This window comes from Camarhynchus parvulus, chromosome 7 (assembly GCF_901933205.1).
Source record: "Camarhynchus parvulus chromosome 7, STF_HiC, whole genome shotgun sequence".
Classification (NCBI taxonomy): Eukaryota; Metazoa; Chordata; class Aves; order Passeriformes; family Thraupidae; genus Camarhynchus; species Camarhynchus parvulus.
In genome coordinates, this window is record NC_044577.1 from 3,647,934 (window position 1) to 3,666,314 (window position 18,381).

General features: G+C 46.9%; 1 protein-coding gene across 1 annotated transcript in view; it reads left to right on the forward strand.

The window, feature by feature from the left end:
• Positions 1-401: 401 nt before the first annotated feature.
• The window catches only part of ERBB4 (erb-b2 receptor tyrosine kinase 4), a 584,914-nt gene continuing 566,934 nt past the window's right edge, over positions 402-18,381 (forward strand). Inside the window, exon 1 of the mRNA XM_030952612.1 lies at positions 402-438. The gene's annotated coding sequence lies outside the window, so the exon portion shown is untranslated. The remainder of the gene's footprint in view (positions 439-18,381) is intronic.

Here is an 18,381-nt window from a genome sequence, read left to right on the forward strand (position 1 = left end):
GTGGGGAGGGGGGGCGCGGGGCGGTCCCGCGCGGCGCCGGCCCCCGCCCGCCCCTCGCTCCGTCCCGCCGCTCCTCCTCCCTCACCCCCCGCGCTCCTTCCTCCTCCTCCTCTTCCTCGTCGCGCTCCCGCCGCTCCGCTCCGCGCGTGCTGGCGGCGCAGCGCCCCGCGGCCCGGCAGCGGCGCGGCCGCCCGTCGGCGCCGCGGCGCGCCCGCGGAGGGGGCGGCGCTGGGGGCGGCGGCTCGGCGGCGGCAACTTTTGGGAGCCGGCGGCGGCAGCGCGGAGGCTGCGCGGGGGATGGCGGCGGCCAGGCAGCGGCGGCGCTGAGGCAGCGGCGGCGGCGCGATGCCGGCGGCGGCCGGGGGCTGCTGTGGTGGAGCTGCTGCGTGCTGGCGGCGGCGGCCGGGGCCCCGCGGGCCGCCGCGGCGGCGCAGGCAGGTGGGTGAGCGGCCGGAGCGGCGCGGCACAGCCGGCGGAGCGGCGCCTTCCCCACAACTTCTCCGCGTCCGGTGCCCGGCGCGGGGTGCGGGAGTTGGTGCGGGTCCCGCGGAGCGGCGGCGGCCAGAGGGCGACAACCCCCCGCGGGAAGCGGAGCGGAGCCGGCGGTCGCGGATCGCCCGCGCAGCAGCGCTCCGTGTCCCCGCTCCGTGTCCCCGCTCGCTGTCCCCGCCCGGCCCCGGGGCGCCCTTGCCGGGGGAGCCCCGGGCGGGCGCCGTGCGTGTCCCCGCAGGTGCCGCTGCCGCCCCGAGGGGGCTGGCTGCCGAAGTTGGCGTCGCGGCCGCGTTGGTGCCCCGTACACCTGTGCGTTCGTGTGTGTGCGCCGCGCGTCCCGGCCCCGCCGCCTCAGCAGCGGGCCCAGGTGTTCGCGCACCGGGGAGGGCGAGCGAGCGGCTTGGAAGTTAACGCTGGAAAAGGCGCTTTTTCCTCCGGCAGGGTCTGCCCGGAATTTTTAACTTTCTGGAGGGAAACTTGCAGCGTTGGCTTGAATGTTGTTTTCCTCTTCGCATCCGAGCAGCGCTTTCTTGCCGCCGTAGTATGAGCTGTGCCGGCTCAGTCGCCCCGGGAGGGCACGGGGATCGCCCCCCGCTGCATCGCCCTTTGCTGTGAATAAAACATTAAAAGGAAATTTCTTCAGTCTTTGTAACTTCGCTTTTTTTTTTTTTTTTTTTTTTTTCCCCTTCCCTTCTCTCCCCGGTGATGCAAAATTTATGCTGTTTGGGCGGTATTGGTGCAACAGCTCCTCGTTCTCACAATTTAGTTTATATTTCGGGGCTTTATGTAACAGAGAGAAGGAAGGATACGTTTGGTGAGAAGCGAAAGGAGCGTGTCCTGGCTTTGCCTGCCTGATTGGGCTTTGAAGGCGGTTTTTGATCTTGGGACGCAGTTTACTTTTTCGCTGTGCGATTGTTTCCTAACCCTCGAAATCGGGAGGGGTGAAATGCTGGGCTGCTGCTTTCTTTTGTATATTCTCTTCCTGCGGTTTGAATCGGTAAATCCCCGCTGAAGAAGAATGGCACTCCTCGTTTCACAGGCGCTGCTTCTCTGTACCTTTTTGCCTGCCTCCCTGTTTACACGCAGCCCGACTGTTCGCCTCACTTGATACTTTTCTGTCTCGCACTTTTCCCGTAGCCTGCCCCGGTTTTGGGCAGCAGCCGTCCCCACTGGGATGCTCCCGTGCTTTCCAGCAATCCTTCCCACCGCTCGGACCGGGCTGTTGGCGTGGACGATTGCAAAAGACTCTCCATTGCTGGATTTATACCCCAGTGAAAATAAAAAGCATCGGTCCAGGGTTGCTCGCCTGCCTTCCTGTCGCCTCTGGGGAAGCCTCCCGGATCTGTGCTGCTGAAAATCCTCTGTGCCCTGCACTGTGCAAAACAGAAAATCCGTTTATTAAAATAGAAGGGTTGGAATGACATTTCCTATTTGGCGGGGTTTAGGCACTGGCAGCTAGTAATGATTAAGCCTTGCTACTTGGTGCTTGTTGGAATAGCAAGGCAGGCTGGACAGGGAGCCATGATTTGCAAGTATTTAGGACCCCCCAGAATTTGGGCTTTCTTGGCTTTTGGGGGCAATAAGATGGGGCTCTGGCTGCCGCCCTCATTTTTGGTGCATTGAGAGAGATGGTGATGGCGTTGCTCGTGCAAGCAAGCTGTTGGCCAAACTTTTGATTTCATTATCCTGTGTGTAAATATGTAAACACGTTGGGGTTTTCTGATTTCTTCTGTCTCCGTGCTTGGGCATATAATGTTTGCAGTGCACAGCTCAGTCGGGGTCACGTGAGCCAAACAGCTTGGGCTGTTACCTGGAAGCTGGCGAGTCTTTGTTCTGCTTGAAAATAGCTGATAAATTAACTCCATTTTCTGATATGTGGGGTTGGTGAGTTGTTAAATAATTACAGCCAAATTAACTTAGTCCTGTTTGAAGTATTCAGCTGTTCTGAGAATAATTGTACTTCAAATATTTTTGCAGCTTTTTTTAAATTTCCTTTTTTTTAATTTCCCAGTGAGAGAAGTGTGTTCAAGCTGATGTATGGGCAGTCTTTAATTTCATGCCTTTAGTCCTCTCTGGGCCATGTCAGATGGGACATGCCACACGCCTTCAGAGAGATGCAGCTCCTCTCCTTTGCTACAGCCCTCCTTGGCACCTCTCCCGTTTATCCCGCCATGGTGTCTATTTGATGGTTAAAATTAGGCTGAGCTCTGAGTGCCTTTGCAAAGGCACGATAGATATTGACTGGGAGGTTCAGAGGGCCTGGCCCCTGCGCGGGGGTCGTTCTGTCTGGGCCTTTCACCAAAGGGCAGCGGGCGCTGTTGTGGGCTGAGCACCCTCCTGGTGTCCCTCCCGTGCCACACAGCCCTTCAGGTGTCTGCAGGGCCATCTCTGCTGCTGTCCCTGCGTGTCCCCTGAAAGCCAGTGCTGCTGCAGGGCAGAGGAGCCTGGTTCTGGTGCCGCTCTTGGGGCATCCCCAGGGATCCTGGGGCAGCTCCAGCACGGAGTTGCGCCACGCAGGCTCTGTGCCTGCATCTGCCCTGCCGAGACCGGCACTGCAGCCTGCCCCAGTGACTGAGTTGTGACTTTGCTTTTAAAAAAAAAAGAGATGGTAATTGATGTTTATGTGTATGGAATTTGGCACTAGGAGCTGTGCTTGTAATTAACATGAAAACAGTAATAATAAGGACCTGAAATACATGCCTTATGAGTAAAGCAAATGAGACTTGGCAGTAGCAGCTCGTGAAGGGGGAAGCCTTTCTCCTGAGCCTGCCTGGTAGTGAAGTGGGCTGGGAAGCAGAGAAAGGCACGTTTGGTCCGTGGCAGCGAAGGGCCCTGCACCCTGTGGGCACTCCTGGCTGAGCCCCATGTGCTGCATTGCGCTCCTGACCGTAATGCCGAGTTGTTCTGAAATGTGCCCTCGTTTTTCTAGCCACACACCTTAATGGAATGAATGTTTTATTCTAGTTTTCGGGGGTTCTAGTTTGGTTGGGTTTTTTCTGTTGTTTTGTTTTTCAATTCAATTTCAGCAAACCGCAGCACGTTGACTCGCGCTGCGTCTGGAGGCACAGCCTGTGATCCAGAGCGTGCACATCTTCCTAAGGCTTTTTGGAGAAACGCCTTTCTGTGGGTCACTGGTCGGAGCTGGGGAGCTGCTGGGCTGGGAGCTGAGCGTTTCCTGGGCGCTGATGGTGGGGCTTGCGGAGTGGCCAGCCCGCAGCCTGGCTCTGTGAGCATCTCTAGATGGCAGCAGCCCCCAGGAGCTCCCGGCATGAGGACGAACCGCCCGGAGCTGGGGCTGTGATTTCCCAGGCGCTGGTCCTCCTGCTCAGCTGTCCTCCACACCCTTTCCCAGGCCGAGGAGCAGCTTTTCAGGTGGCTCACGGGGAACCAGCCATCCCTGGAGTCCTGTCCCCACCTCTTGTGCCCCTGCATGTGTGACAGGGGAGGTGTAGGAGCACACTGGGAGAGTGACCCAAACATTGAAGTGCTTAGTATGAGCAACAGACGAGCTCAGGTGACTTGCTCTGAGTGACTCGTTGAGATAAAAAGTAAGTCGGTACCAGACCAGTGACTGGGTGCTGAAGGTGAATGAGTTCAAACTGGGAATAAAGTGCTTGGTCCTAATAGTGTAGGAACTGTTGTGATAACCTGGGACAGAAAATAGAAGATACACAGCCAGTCAGCAGCACAGGCTCAGATCTGATGGTCCTTCTTGCTCAAAAAGATGATGTAGCCCGTAGGTTTCATTTCTTTTTTGTGTTTTTGCATGACAACAACCCCCTCCTGATTTCCTTAGGGCAGTAAGGGTGGGCCAGTACATGATGGTTGGTGAGGGGCAATAGGATGGTTCCCTGGAAGCTTCTGAACTTTGTGTCCTGTGTGCAGATTGGGGTTTAGTGCTGTGCAACCAGGCATTTATGCTGTTAAAACCACAGGCAAGTGATGGCAGCTCCGTGGAAACAGCTAAGCCAGGTCTGCCCTCGTGCGCTCCACACACTCTCAATGCACTGAGGCAATTTTGCTGGGGAAGGAGAGGGGGCTGGTTCCTGGGATTTGGTTTTTACTGTGGCAGGAGCGAAGGCAGGATGAGGTGAGTGCAGCTGGGCTGTTTCCCGTGAATCACTTGTGTGCTGACAAGTCCTCGGGGTGTGCAACAGGCTCTGATTTTCTCTGACTTAAAGGGTTTGCTTTTGCAAACACGTGCAGGCTGCTGGTGGATTTTATGTGTGCCCACGTAGCCAAAGCTGAATTATCCCATGGGAGTACGCAATCTGCCAGAGAGATTCATCATTTCAGCAACTTTAGTTAATGTTTGTTTAGCGACTTCTTGTTTTGGAGGAGCAGTTTAAGCCGTGCTTGGTGGCAGTTCCCTTGTGATGAGCTGTGTGTCCACGTGATAAATGGTCTCATTTCTACTGTCCGCTACCTCTGCTGGGCATATGGGCACATGCCAAGCCTCCTGAAGTCTTTGAACAGCTGCTGCTATATATATCTCCTTATTTTCTTTTTTTTTCCCCAGCCTGCCAGGGAAACTTGTCCTTCTTCCCCTTTGTATAAAGGGTGTGCAAAGTCCAGGGTAGATGAATATTTGCTCGTGCATCAATGATTCGTGAGGGTCTGATGTTGGCTGATGTTTGGGCAGCAGAGTCAATAATTCAAACTGCAGGAGCACATACTGGTCACACCATAGGCTTGTGCTGAATACCAAGAATATAAATATATATGAGGAATAGAAATTTATACTGCAAAGATTATCAAAAAGTATTTTCTGGTGGTAGCTGCTTTTTGTTTCCATGCCTGAAACCTGTAAACTTTAGCTTCTTACAAAGGAGGAGATAGGAAAATCAAGTAAATAAAAGGCAAAGTAAGCCTCAGACTTTTAGCAGATACAGTTCTTTTTGAACTATAAAAAAATGATCAGTCATTGTATAAGTGTTCCTGTAAAGTCCTTTTTAGTGACTTCTAAGATTATACTCCTGCTATGTTCAGCTCCTTTCTCTCCCAATGTCTGTGCAGCTACACGTACAATAACTGAATGGGCATTTATAGCTTGATCTTTCTTAATCTCCTAATAAGTCAGCAGTGCAACGTGGGCTCTTGTCACATGGTGACATGCTGCCGTGTCTCATCACCAGCTGCTGTTGAGCTTACAGAAATACAGAGCTTGCAGAAATCTTCCAAAATCTCACTAGGGACCACCCTGAGCTCAGAGCAGTGCTGGCTGTGGTGCTAGGGTCTGAGCTGCCCCATGGTCTCCCTCCTAGGCTGTGTTCCCAGAGGAGCTGAGGAGGAAGCTGGGACGTGCTGCTGATGGGTTTTAAATTCATGTGCAGAGGCTACTGTGGCACTGCAAGGCATTATGTGACCCTTTGCCTGCAGCTGCTTGACTAAACTGCCTAATAAATGTCTATTAAATAGAGTTGTGATACCTGACCTCTCTCTTTTTCTCACCCCTCCCAGTTGTGATTCATGTAGGAAATGGATCGTGCCAGAAGGAGGTTGAATAAAAAAGCTTGCATGCTGTAAGAAAAAGAGAAACCAAAAACCCCTTCTGAACAAAAGTGGGTTATGGAAAAGTTGGGAAAGCCCAAAACTGTGAAACAGCGGCACAGCCTTGGCTGTAGCATTGCTGTGAGAGCAGGGCACGCTCATGTCCCGGGTGGGTGATGATACACTGGATAAAGCTCTGCAACCTGTGCCTGTCTTACTGACTTTAGCTGTGGCTTGGCTCTTTCTGCTCCGCTGAGACTCTCCAAATGGTGCTTCCATCCCTTTGTCTCCTGTTTTCCCAAGAAAGCCTCTCCTAGGGGGCAGGCACCTCTCGATTGCTGCCTCTTGCTGACTCCCTGAGCAGATATTGCAGATGTGCTTGCATGCTTTGCGTTTCAGCATATGCTTAAATAACCTTGGTGTGCAGAGCTGAATGTGCAGGGAAGAGATTTGTGGAGGTGTTTGGCTCATTTGAAGCCCTGTGAGCTGCTGAGGACCTTCTCCTGTGGACATGGCTCCCGTGGCGGGAGCTGGTATGGGCAGGTTGGAGCTGCTTTGGTGCACGCACAGGAAGCAAAACCATTACACTTAACTTGATACATATCCCAATGTTCAATTTCCATTAATTGAAATTACGTTGAAATATTGAGCATTTTAAACATAAAAGTTTATGTACCGTGGTTAGTATGCTAATGGAATATTTTAGTAGTCTTTTAAGGTTAATGTCGCAGCCAGATGCAACGATAAGCATTTGTTCCTGAGAATTATTTTGCTTTAACCCCTTTTTCAAGATTGTCCGTGTTCTGGTGAGTGTTCATTGGCTGCACTGTGCCTGCCAGCCAGCTGTCATTTTAAGGTGGTCTTTTTGTCATCCAATCCACTATGCAAAGTTGAATTGTAGTTATTTTTGCTCATTATCTTTGGCAGTAAAAATGTATTTATCTAAATTTAAATTGCTGTTTGCTGAGGATATGTGACAGTATTTAGAATTCAGTATTATTTTATTATCTCTTTGAAAGGATAAAAAAAGGCTCATTTATTTCAAGAGATATTTCTGCAAGCATGTAAAAATACCAATGAAGTAGCTAACGTTTTCCAGTTGTTGTTGACTTCAAATTTAGCAACCATTGTCCCTGTTGATATATTTGATGCTCTAAAAATGTACTTGCCATTAAGTAGGAAGCTGAAGTGATTGGTAGGCAGATAATATTCTTCAGTAGCTATTAATAATGCTCAGAGGACATAGGCATTGGAGTGTATGGAAAAAGCCATGGAATTGTGTAGGACGGAGGCAGAAATAATGCATGTAGCTGTTTGATTTGAAAGCCATCCTTCTGCAGCGCAGCGGCTGCTGCCTGAATTAGCACGTTGGGAATGAGAGAAACCGATATGCCAACACAGTGCTGTGCAGCTCATTTTGTTTAGGAAATTCAGGTTCAATCCCTGCTCTTTCACTTCTTCCATGAGCTGACTCAGACCCGGTGCAGCATGTGAGGACCCCATTCTGCAGGGGGCTTTGGTGGTGGAAGCTGGGAGTTGTTCCTCCCAGAGCCAGCTTAGCTCATGGGAACAAGGGAGTTAATAGCCCATTCAGAGAAAATGGAAATTTTCAAAACAAATATAGAGGCATTGCCACTCTTCTTTCTTCCTTTGTCTGTTTCTTCAGCCACAGGAGGACTTGCTGTGCCAGCACTGCGAGTTTCTCCCTGGATTTCTCAGCATAGAGTATTTCTTTGTCTCCTGGAGTTTTGAACTGCTCTTACAATCATGCATGCTTGGATCCTCTCGTGCAACACGTTTTAAACTGCTGCCAGCTCACGCAGCTGTGTGGCCCTGGTGTCACCTGGGGCTGCACTGTGTATGGGGAAGATCATATTAGAAAAATGTGGAATTATTAGAGCCTATAAATAGTGGCGATAACTTGTACAGCATTTATGTCGCCCTCGTGCTGCATAACACGCTGAAATCCTGGGCTAGGTTTGTTTCTAGTGTTGCTTCACGTGCCACTGTGAAACTTCATTATATCACGATATAACAAGCAGCTGCTGTGTAAGCAATGTGGTGCCTGCAGCACAGGTGGGGGGTTCTTTCTGGAGCAGCCAGCAACTGTAGTGATGCCTCACATTTTCCCTGCCTTGGTCCAGCTTCTTGGAAAGGAAACAAAATCAGGTCTGTGCTGAATGTTTCTGCCTGTCCAAGGGTTTTGGTGTTCAGTTTGAACCTTTAATAAAATTGCTAATATAAGATTATTTAAGAAGCTTTTCCTTTCTTGTGGTAGCCAGAGATTGGGGACAGAAAGAGATGGCTTTTTTTTTTCCCTTCTGTTTTTGGAAGATTAGCAAACAGATTCACACAGTGTTATTTGCCGCAAATTTCTTCGTGTTAATTTCAATCCAATATCTTGGATTGTGACACTCTCAGTCTTCACAAAAAGAAGAAGAAAAAATCTTTAGCTCCTCTGTATGCAGAGAAAATTCAAAACTCATGTAGCTTAAGAAATGGGGGAAAAATTCCAGTGATTGCTTTTATAAGCCATATTTTTAAAACCCTTTGTAGTATTTTATACAGGGGCTGATTGAATTGTGGTTTTGCAGTGTCTTGCAAATATTGCTGGTGAAATTGGCAATGGAAAGGTGGGTTCATTAAGACTTAATAGCATTGGTCCAATGGCTGCCACGACATGTGGTTAAGGCATTAAAATATGTGGGCTATGCCTCATGCTATGGTACAGCAATTTCTGGGTAGGTGTCCTTTGATACTGGAAAACAATTTTGCCAGACTGTTGCTGTCAATTTGAATAATCCCACTCTTGCTGAAGGCCCATGGAAATGAGACAAAACATGGCAAATAGTGGCTTTTTCCAAAAAAAGACTGCAGAGTGTGTGTGATTTCTGTAGGTCCTCTCTGGCCCAGATGGATCCTGTCCTTGTGGGCGTAAACCTTCTGCTCCAACACTCTGTACCTTGGGCTTTTCCTGTGTTAGAAGTGTCCAAATTGTTCCAGGCTGTGTGAGAATTGCTGTGACACTAGTTCCCTTTTGGTTTTTTTTGGATCTAGTCTGACTGGTTTTTTCATTGCTGTGATGAAGTGACATCAGCTCCTGGTACATTCCTGACATTGGTGTTTGGCAGTCCATCTTTTTTGGCTTACTGCTGACCAGGTCCTTGTGTTGGGTAGTCCCTGTCAGGTTCAGATTTATTTGTCTTGCCTTTTGGGGCCAGTGTCAGGTTTTCGTTGTTTGTCCTGAGCTTTAACACTGGTGTTTCCCTTGGGCACAGATGGTGTTTCAGTGCTTTATGAGGCAGTGCTGCTGCAGGCTGCTGAAGGATGAGCACTGGAGCAGTGCCAGCAAGGAGGAGGGATGCACTGCTACCTGCCTTGTTACTCCTCAGTTTGGCCAGTGCTGATGTGAGCCAAAGTGCCAGGGTTTCTTGGGGTCCAAGCTGACTCTTGCAGAAGATCACCAAAGCTCATCTTATGTGTGTTCCTTAAACCAGCAGTTGATTAAATTCCCTGAGAACTAGTATGAACTGCAGCATGCCTGTTTTTCTAGGAATATCTATAATAAACCCCCTGTTTATTTGATGGCACAGTCTGAGGCTTATTCTGGCAGGTAAAAGAAAGCTTTCCTTGGGAGTCATCAGCATAAGGTGCTACAACAACATCATTACTTGATCACTCAAGCCTGGCTTAGTGATATTAAGGGGGGTGTATCTGGGTGCCACACAACACAGGACTTTAGTGTCTTGTGGAGATGTAATAAAGAAAGCTATCAGGGAAGGGCAGAGAGGAGCAAAAACCACCTCAGACCTTCTGTGGTTTGGGTATAGTCGTGGGGGATGAAATGCATAATGAAAATGCCTGTGGGAACTGGAGTTGCTTTTCCCTGGGTCTCTGAGGGAATTGGAGCTGCTTTTCCCTGGGTCTCTGAGGGAATTGGAGCTGCTTTTCCCTTGGTTTCTGAAGGAATTTGAGTTGCTTTTCCCTGGGTCTCTGAGGGAATTGGAGCTGCTTTTCCCTGGGTTTCTGAAGGAATTGGAGCTGCTTTTCCCTGGGTCTCTGAGGGAACTGGAGTTGCTTTTCCCTGGATCTCTGCAAGTGTCTGTGGCTCAGGGACTGTGATATCAAATCGTCCTGCTGATATGCTTCTTGAGTGAGGTGGCAGTGACTACTTCAGTGGTAGTCTTTGTTTTTAACACTCTAGTTAATTTCTTTCCCACCAAGTTTGGGTTTCCAGCAGTATGATTACTTATGGATTTGTAAGTCAGAAATAGCTTGGTAATTGCTATATTCCTTTGCCCCCAGTAGCAACAAGCATCTTAAATTTAACACGTCATCCACACAGAAAATTGATGTTTGGCCAAAACTCGCAGGCTCTGACAGCTAATCTTACAGAGCTTTTGCTTGACATGTAAAATAGAGACTTGAGGTTGACATGCACAGCAAAACTGACGGTATTTAGGATTATTCCATGAAAGAAAAATACTCCTTACGATTGGCTGAAAATAGTTGAGGATGATTAAATTTAGATAAAAACCTCTCCCTAGCGGTCACAATGCGAAGGCCTGGGACATCAACCGCTTGGATCATGTGCAGAAAATCCTGCATCACCTCATAATTCAAAGCTGGGTTTTGCTTTATCTTCAGGATTTGTCTAAAGAAACTGTGCTCATGAGCTGCTAACCAGCTTGCTAAGAATAGTTTTCTTTTAATGTGTTTGTGCTTTGATTTTCCTCCCTAGAATACATCCTGAGTAGCAAGAAAGCCCCAGATGTCTTTCACTGAAGGAATTACAATAAAGAACATTACAGTGCTTCTGATGGAGTTACCTGGCATGTTTGTACAGATATTTGGCTCTCAGTTGCAATTTAAAGGACCAGAAGTTTCAGCAGAGAAACTTGTGGCTCAGTTTGGTGGCCATGTACTGCATTACACCAGGGTTATGTGATGCTCTTTTTTGGGTAAATACACATTTCACCATCTTTTTTAAATATTTGGTTTGGGGTCAGTAAGTCTGGATGTCTAGGCTTCAAAACTACTCAGTATCTATTTATTAAATAGAGCATTTATGTTCAACAGAAAATGTAAGACCCAATTTGAAAATTAGGCCCACACAATTATACAGTCAGGTAATAGCACGTGTAATTGCTTGCACAAATGGTCAGTTAGATGTGTAACTGTCCATTTGCATGCAAAATTAACCTGTTTTGCAGATTGGGCTTGGAATATTCATGGTAGAAAACATGGCTTTCTGGAGATGGCTGGGTTGTCACACCTTGCCCTTCCATTGGTGTCTTAATTTTATGGGACTGGTGTGGTTTAGTCTTCAGCTGCATTAGAAACAAGCTCCTGAGTAAGTTCACCACCCTTGGGCTCTGCTTTTGTGGTGCTCCAGATCTATGACAACTGTTGAAAAGATAGTGAGGGGAATGTATGTGTTACACCCATGCATGTATTAAATTTAAGAATAAACACAAATGCACACAAACAAATTGCTCTGGAATTTACTGTTTTGATGACATTTAATGTGATGCTTTCACAGTGGCAGAAGATGGTTTGATTTGTATATTTTTATGTGTGTATTTTCACATATGCTTCAGAGTTGCTTTTATTTTCCTTTTCTATCTGGTGTGCTGTCAAAACATTTCAGTGAAAGAGTTCAAAGCAACAGCTGAGGAATCTGTAGGAATACAGTCATCACTTTGCAGTTAGTGCAAGCACTTGTTCCTCTGGCACAGTCCCTGGGTGCTCACATGGGCAAGGCTTTTTGTCTCTCTGTTGCCACTCCATGTGTTTGAACATTGATTCTCCTTTTCCTGAAAATCCAGAATAATTGTGTAACTGGCTCAATGTGTGTAGGCTTTATCCTCCAGAGAGAGGTGGTGGTGATTTGTTATCAAAATTTGGTGCTGTTTCTGAGGAGGGAGTACTTGTTTGTGCCTTTAGAGAGAGGTATATGCTTGTGCTTCTCTCCAGGCTGGGATGCAGGAAATACTGTTGTTCTCATAGAGCAGGGAGCCTTGCTGCCACCCATGGCATCATCTGACTGTGCACATTTTAGGGCTCAGTGTGGCACTTCCTCATGCCTGAAAAATTAAGTTTGGCAGAAACCTTCAGTTGTTGTTGTCTGGGACCTCAGAGTTTTGAAACTCTGAACAGCTGAAACCACAGGCTAGGCAAAGCCTTCAGGCCAGACCTGGGGCAGTGGGGAGTGCAAGAGGGCACTATAAATGAAATCTCTCTTATTTTAAATGCTTTGGATGGAGTTTTTCCTCGCAGCTTCAATGGCAGCGGTGTCGTGGGGCGCTGCCTGTGTGGGTGCTGCTGTGCAAAGTGCCCAATGCTGCTGTGTCAGCTGCTAGAAGTCCAAGTGTGGATGCAGCTCCTGCTGCTGTGCTGCTCCCTCCCAAGGAGGGATTTGCTGCAAGGAGGCCCCCAGTGTGCTTCAGCTGTGGCTGAAGGGCGAGGTGGCACCTTGGTTTGATGCTGGCTTGTCTTCCCAAAGCGACGCTACGCTGAGCCCGAGAAGGATTAAGCAGGAGCATATTAAGGTCACATTTTATTCCTGAGCTAGAGGTTTATGTCCTCTGTGCATATTAATTTCACAGCTTGAGATATGGTAGAAAGGAGAGCAAATAAGAGTGCAAGTGTGTTGGGTAGCCTCGGCAATTGAGCTGCAAGAGAGAGCAAAAGCTAACAAGCTGCTTTTCCTTTCCACGCTGCATTAGCATGAATGATAGAAAAACAGTGGAAAGATTCAAGCCCAAAACTCCAAAATTACCAGCAATATATTTTAATTTTGTTCGTGTCTGCCTGGCATTTAATTCATTTTGGCTGGTGTTTGTGAGAGGTTGTGGGGAGAAAGAACAGAGAATTTGCAGGTTGCTGTATGCAAAACTAAAATCTTTTGTTTTATATGCTTATAAAACAGAGGTTGCAAAACTCTTCCTTGCGCCTTCCCAGTAGCTTTCATGAGGGTTATACACCCACAGGGGGTGAGGGAGATGGTGTCAGAAAAGCAGAGTTTGTAGCTGACCTGCAGCCAAGAACACAGGTGGAGGATTGCCCCTGTAGGGTGTTTGAAAGAGGCGGCCGGGAGTGGGAGTAGTGTCAGAGCACAGGAGGCTCTTTGAGCTCTGTCCTGGCAGCTGTGATAAATGGAAAATCCTTTGACTTTTTGTGGGATGCACAGGCAGTCTTTTCAAATTCCAGTGTGGGTGATTGCATTTTCTTTATTCTTCTGTGTAGGACCCGTCAGCCTTTGGGGAAGGTGGGAGCTGGACAGGGGCCTTGTGGGCTGGAGCTGCTGGCTCTGTGATGTTAAATGTGGGATTGGCCTTGCTGGACTTCCCAGAGCATTTAGATGTTGCTGGAAAAGTTTTTGTGGCCATTGATGACCACCTGCTGTAGGAAACATGGTCCTGAAGACTTGTAAGCTCTCCAAAGCCATGGATTTCTAGTCCATGATGTCAGTTCAGCTTCATGAGATGGACAGCCTTCTGAGTAAGAATATAAACCCATAAAGCATTCCAGGATAAGAAGGGATAACAAAATGCGCTGTGGAAATTACAATACTAATTATATTACATTAGTACAGAGGAGCTAATAGCTCTCTTTGCTCCATAGCAACTGCTGTGCTTTGTCACAGGTACTGCTGTGGGAGAAGGCAGATGAAAGGGTTAAATCAGGTTATCCAGGAGCAGCCAGACCTGCTCTCTTCCCAGTCTTGTGCTGGAGCTGTGTGACTGAAAGCACTGTGGGGTCGGTGGGTTGGCAGGCTTGACCCCACGGTGGGAGAGGGGGGTGAAAGCCAGTCCCACAGGGAGCTTGCAAAGCCTTTTTACACTCGTTTTTGTATCACTCTGCCTCCTCCTGAGTCACCTCTGCAACTTCCACAGCCTCCAGTACAGACTGGTTTATCTCTTAATCTGGCCTTGTAATAAAATATTACAGGTGAATTAAAAGATGTTTTTATTAGGGCACTTTTGGCTTACTGTGAGCAATCTAAAAATAGACTGTGGATATTCTTGATCTTTAGAGACATTAGCCTATCTTTAAAAAACAAGTAAGGAATGAGGTATTTTATACACAACTCTCAGAGCTGTATGGAAAAAAAAGCAGACTACAAAGCACAGCGCAGGAAAATTGATTCATCATCAATTTATTGCATGGAGCTCTAGGCAAGCTCATCTCAAGACAGAACAGAGATCTATAAAATCTTTTCATCTGAAACTATGAATTAAATTGGGAGGAACTGCTGATGAGGAGAGGCCAGAACCAACTCTTAAACCAGACGTTCTTTTGGGAATGGGTCTTCTGCTGCAGCAAGATTTTCACCAGCCAGGATGTGGAGCTTAATTCTTATTACCCTGCTTCTCTCCTTAAAGTGAATCTGGCTTATGCAGGAGCAAGCCTGCAATATTCCCCCTGTTTTCCCCACCCCTGATTTCAGTATAATTTTTCCTTTCTTCATCAGTGTGTCTTGTTAATCTTGCAATTTCTTTCCCTGACATGTTCTCTTCTTCTATTGTGTGTGTGGATTCTTTAAACCTCCTACTGCCAAGGAAACTTGCCTTTTTCAGCTGGAAACAAGCAGATGCATCTCCATTGTAAGATCGCTGTATAAATAAGTAAAACTTCTTCATATATTCCCTTTGAAGAAGCAAGTGAGACAATGCTCAAGAACTCCTGCCTGCTTTTTTTTTTTTTTGGCATTGGGGGAAGCTGTGTTATGTCAGCGACCTGTAATAAATAGCCCTGCAATGAGAAGCGACAGCCTCATTCACTTTGCATCCATGCAGAAACAACTAAGCTCTCTTCCCATGCCACAGGAAAAAAGAAAAAAAAAGAGAAAAGTGAGAAAGAAGGGAATTAAAGAAAAGAATTGACCTTGGCTTGCAGTTGCTCTGGTAGTAGCAGGAAGCAGTGAGACACCGAAGTTTTGCAGTGGCATCGCCTCTGTCACTGCAAACTGTGCAGGCCAGAGTGCAGCCTGTGCCTTCCTCCTGCTGCCTGCAAGTGTAGTCAGCCAAGCTCTTCACTGGCAAAAGACAGTGCTTTGGAAGGCTCCTCAAGTATTTTGACAGAGGGTGGGGAGGGAAGGAAGAAGGGCTTACACAATAGCGAGGTGTGGTGTAGTCAGACCACTTCTCTGCAACTGGTTATTTTTTTCATCTCCTGGATTTGTTAGAATTTATGGTGATGTTAAGCTGATTTGGAGTTTTTTTGCAAATAAGGGTATATGTTAAACAAAAGGGGGAAAATGTAAAGACCTTTAAGAGTGCTGGTTGAAAGCAGGCTGTACTTTTGTACATCTTACTGTTTGTAATGCTTGCTGGATGGTTTTCTTTATTGCTTTCTCATTGGGGTGTTTCTTTTCATGGGAGCTGCTCACCCTGCTGTAGTAGCCTGGCTTTGCTGTGGGATCCAGCAGGTTGGGATGGCTAAACCCCTCCTTTGCTTTGCCTGGGAAAGGGGAATGGCAGCTGGCACACTGTTTTAGCATCAGGCTACTGCTGAGCACAGTGCTGGTGTTCCTTTCGGTGTGTCTGTGTGTCTGTCTGTCTGTTGGCTGTTGCTGTCTCTATGGGGCTGCACAGGCCTGCACTGGAGATATGGGAGAAGAGCTCTTTCCTGCAATGGTGTGGTTTCCCATGGCAAGGTGAGGAAGGTGGAAGGATGCAGCAGGAAGAGGGCAACAGGGGAGAGAGAATACACCAACCAGTTTTGTTTGGGTATGGTTAGGGGGTTTTATGGTGTTTTTTGTTTGTTTTGTTTGTTGGTTTTTTTTAGGAGCCCTTTCAGGCAAGCCTTACTTGCCCAACATCATCATCTGCTGGGGTCATCCTGCAGTAAATACAGTTATTGGCCCTGCCCCTTGCTGGGCAGGGGAGGTGTTGGTGAAATTGCACTCAGTTATCTCCCCCAGCAGTGTGCCTGGTCAAGGCTCCTCGTGGTGAGAAAATGCAGGTCTCGTAGCAGGAAAAACCCACTTCCCACTTTTGGGGAGGGTTCTGGTCCCTGGGAGCTTGTCAGAAGAAATACCTGTGCATTGCGCTGGCAGCTGCATGCCTCGGTGAAGTACATCCTGTTCAGGTAGTGGTGCCACGTCCCCAAAAACCACACAAAACCTCCAGCTGGGATTTTGCATGTGCTGACCAGCCACTTCCTTTCCCACTGGCAAGGAGCAGAGATGCTCTCTGGGAAGGAGTTGGCACCATCCCAAACTTCAGTGGGGGTAGCAGCAACACGAGGGTGTCTGGTGAAAAGTGGGGGAGCAGGGTAGAACACATGCTGGTGGCACTGCACCAGAGGGGCTTTGGGACAAATATGCAGGGAGGAAAAGAGCTTGTTTGGTATTTAAGCCTCAATATGAAAAGAGTAGGACACTTAACACTTTCCTTCTGTACTTTCCAAGGTCCAAGGAATAGGAAGATGTACAGTAAAAGCAGTTGTCATGATGCTTCTATTCCTTTGTGGGACAAAGTTTTTATTGCAGCTGTTTCTTTTTATAAATTCATTTGATATTCAGCATATAAGCACTAAAAGTAATTAAGCCATTTAGTATTCCTGCAGATACCCTGTGTACTTCTGAAAGTATTTTGTTACATTTCAGCCTTAGTTAGTGGATGCTTGCAATAAATTATCACTTGGATTGCCTCTCATTTCTTTCTACTGAGTATTTTTCTTCTTTAACACAGAGTGCCATGCAGTTGTTGATGTTTAATGTGGCACATGAAACACTGTGCAGTGTAATTTTCAGAGGAAAAAGGGTAAATCCACATGTGTACTGCTGGCTTGATGCTGCCTGCCCCTCTGTGACCAGGTTTGGGTTGGGATGAGGAGGTGCTCATTGCTCTCTGTCTCTCTTGGGAGCCTGGGAAGAAGTTGCCCATGTTGTGCTGAACTCCCTGGATGTGAAGGTGCCTGTTTCTATTCTTGACTTCATGGCTGGGCAGCCTCTCTGGGTAGCTCTTTTTTTCTGCCTAGTTAGACCTGTGGTAACTTCAGCATCAGGCTGGGCAGTTGAACTTGGCCCAGAAGCGCCAGGATTTGGAGCACTTAGACAGATGTAACCTGCTTTACAGCCATCCAAAATCTAATTTCTGAAGGAACTTGGTGAAAAATGAATAGGAGAAGTTGTCTGCCCATTTTTTTAATATAGTGTTTTTAGGAGGTCAAACCACTTTGTTTTGTTATCTAACTATTCTTTCCAGTGTCTCATTGTAAAGCTTTTGTTAATTAACATTTAATTACTGGGTTATGATGGAACCATGGGAGTCTTATCTGAAAGCAAAGCAATTGGCATACGGATTCATTATGATCAGAGCGACCCTAATGAATGTCAAATTAATTCATAATAATGTGACACTAAAATGTTAGGCATATTGTTAATAATTACTGATGTGCTTTTACCTTATCCACTTTTAGTATTATTGCTTTTTACTATGTATACCAGAGAGCCAGCTTTCCACTACCTGCCTTTTTACACGGGTATTGCCAGTCTGCTTTAGCTGCAAATAGCTTAATTATCTGTTCGTCTCTTTCACAGTAATTAGATATAGCATGAAAGCCAGGAAGTTGATGTAAATAAATGTAATTTATTGTGGAGATTCTGTAACTGTGGGTTGTTACATAAAAGTGACAATGTAAATAATGAGGATGGTCTGTTGCTTGCTGTCTTTCATGGGAGAAAGGGGAGGGGCAATACGTCAAACATTGTCACACTTGTGATTAATACAATGTCTGTGGTTCCTTATTACTGTTATTTTACAACACATAGTGATTTATTTTAAATAAAATCATATATTTGATTCTTGCTTTTATCACAAAATACCTAAAACCAGTTTTCTGTGTTAAATGCAGCTCTGAGTTTTCTAGCTTGTATTTTTTGGCTTCACAGACATATTTATTTTGTTGGATTAGTTTTCTTGCACTTTCAGAATAGGAGTTCTTGTAATAAAAAAGAAAAATTAAAAAAATCGCTGTCCTAATGGCTGTGAGATACAGTGGTGGGAGGATAGCAGGCATATTTTTGTAAGGTGAGATAGGAGGACAGTGTAGTCTGTCAGGCATCTTCATTGCTTAAAAACACCCACTGCACAGTGGTTCAGAATTGAAATGTGTTTATTAATACTTGCTCACCTACCCAAAACATTTCAGTGTTCTCCTTCCTCTGGTCACAAAATATTTGCAGTGAGGCTGCAAGTATGTAAAAATTTGATGGAGATAGCCTGTCTGTGTTTTACACCACTGCTTGCCCTACCTGCCTTAGACTTTGGAGCCTGGAAGATGTTTCTGGAGCAGCAAGAAAAATAAAATTAAAGATTTCTAAAAAGTGGAATTTCAGCCTGGCTAGAATGAGTGTAAAGTTACTTTGTGGGTGTCTGTACAGGGTTT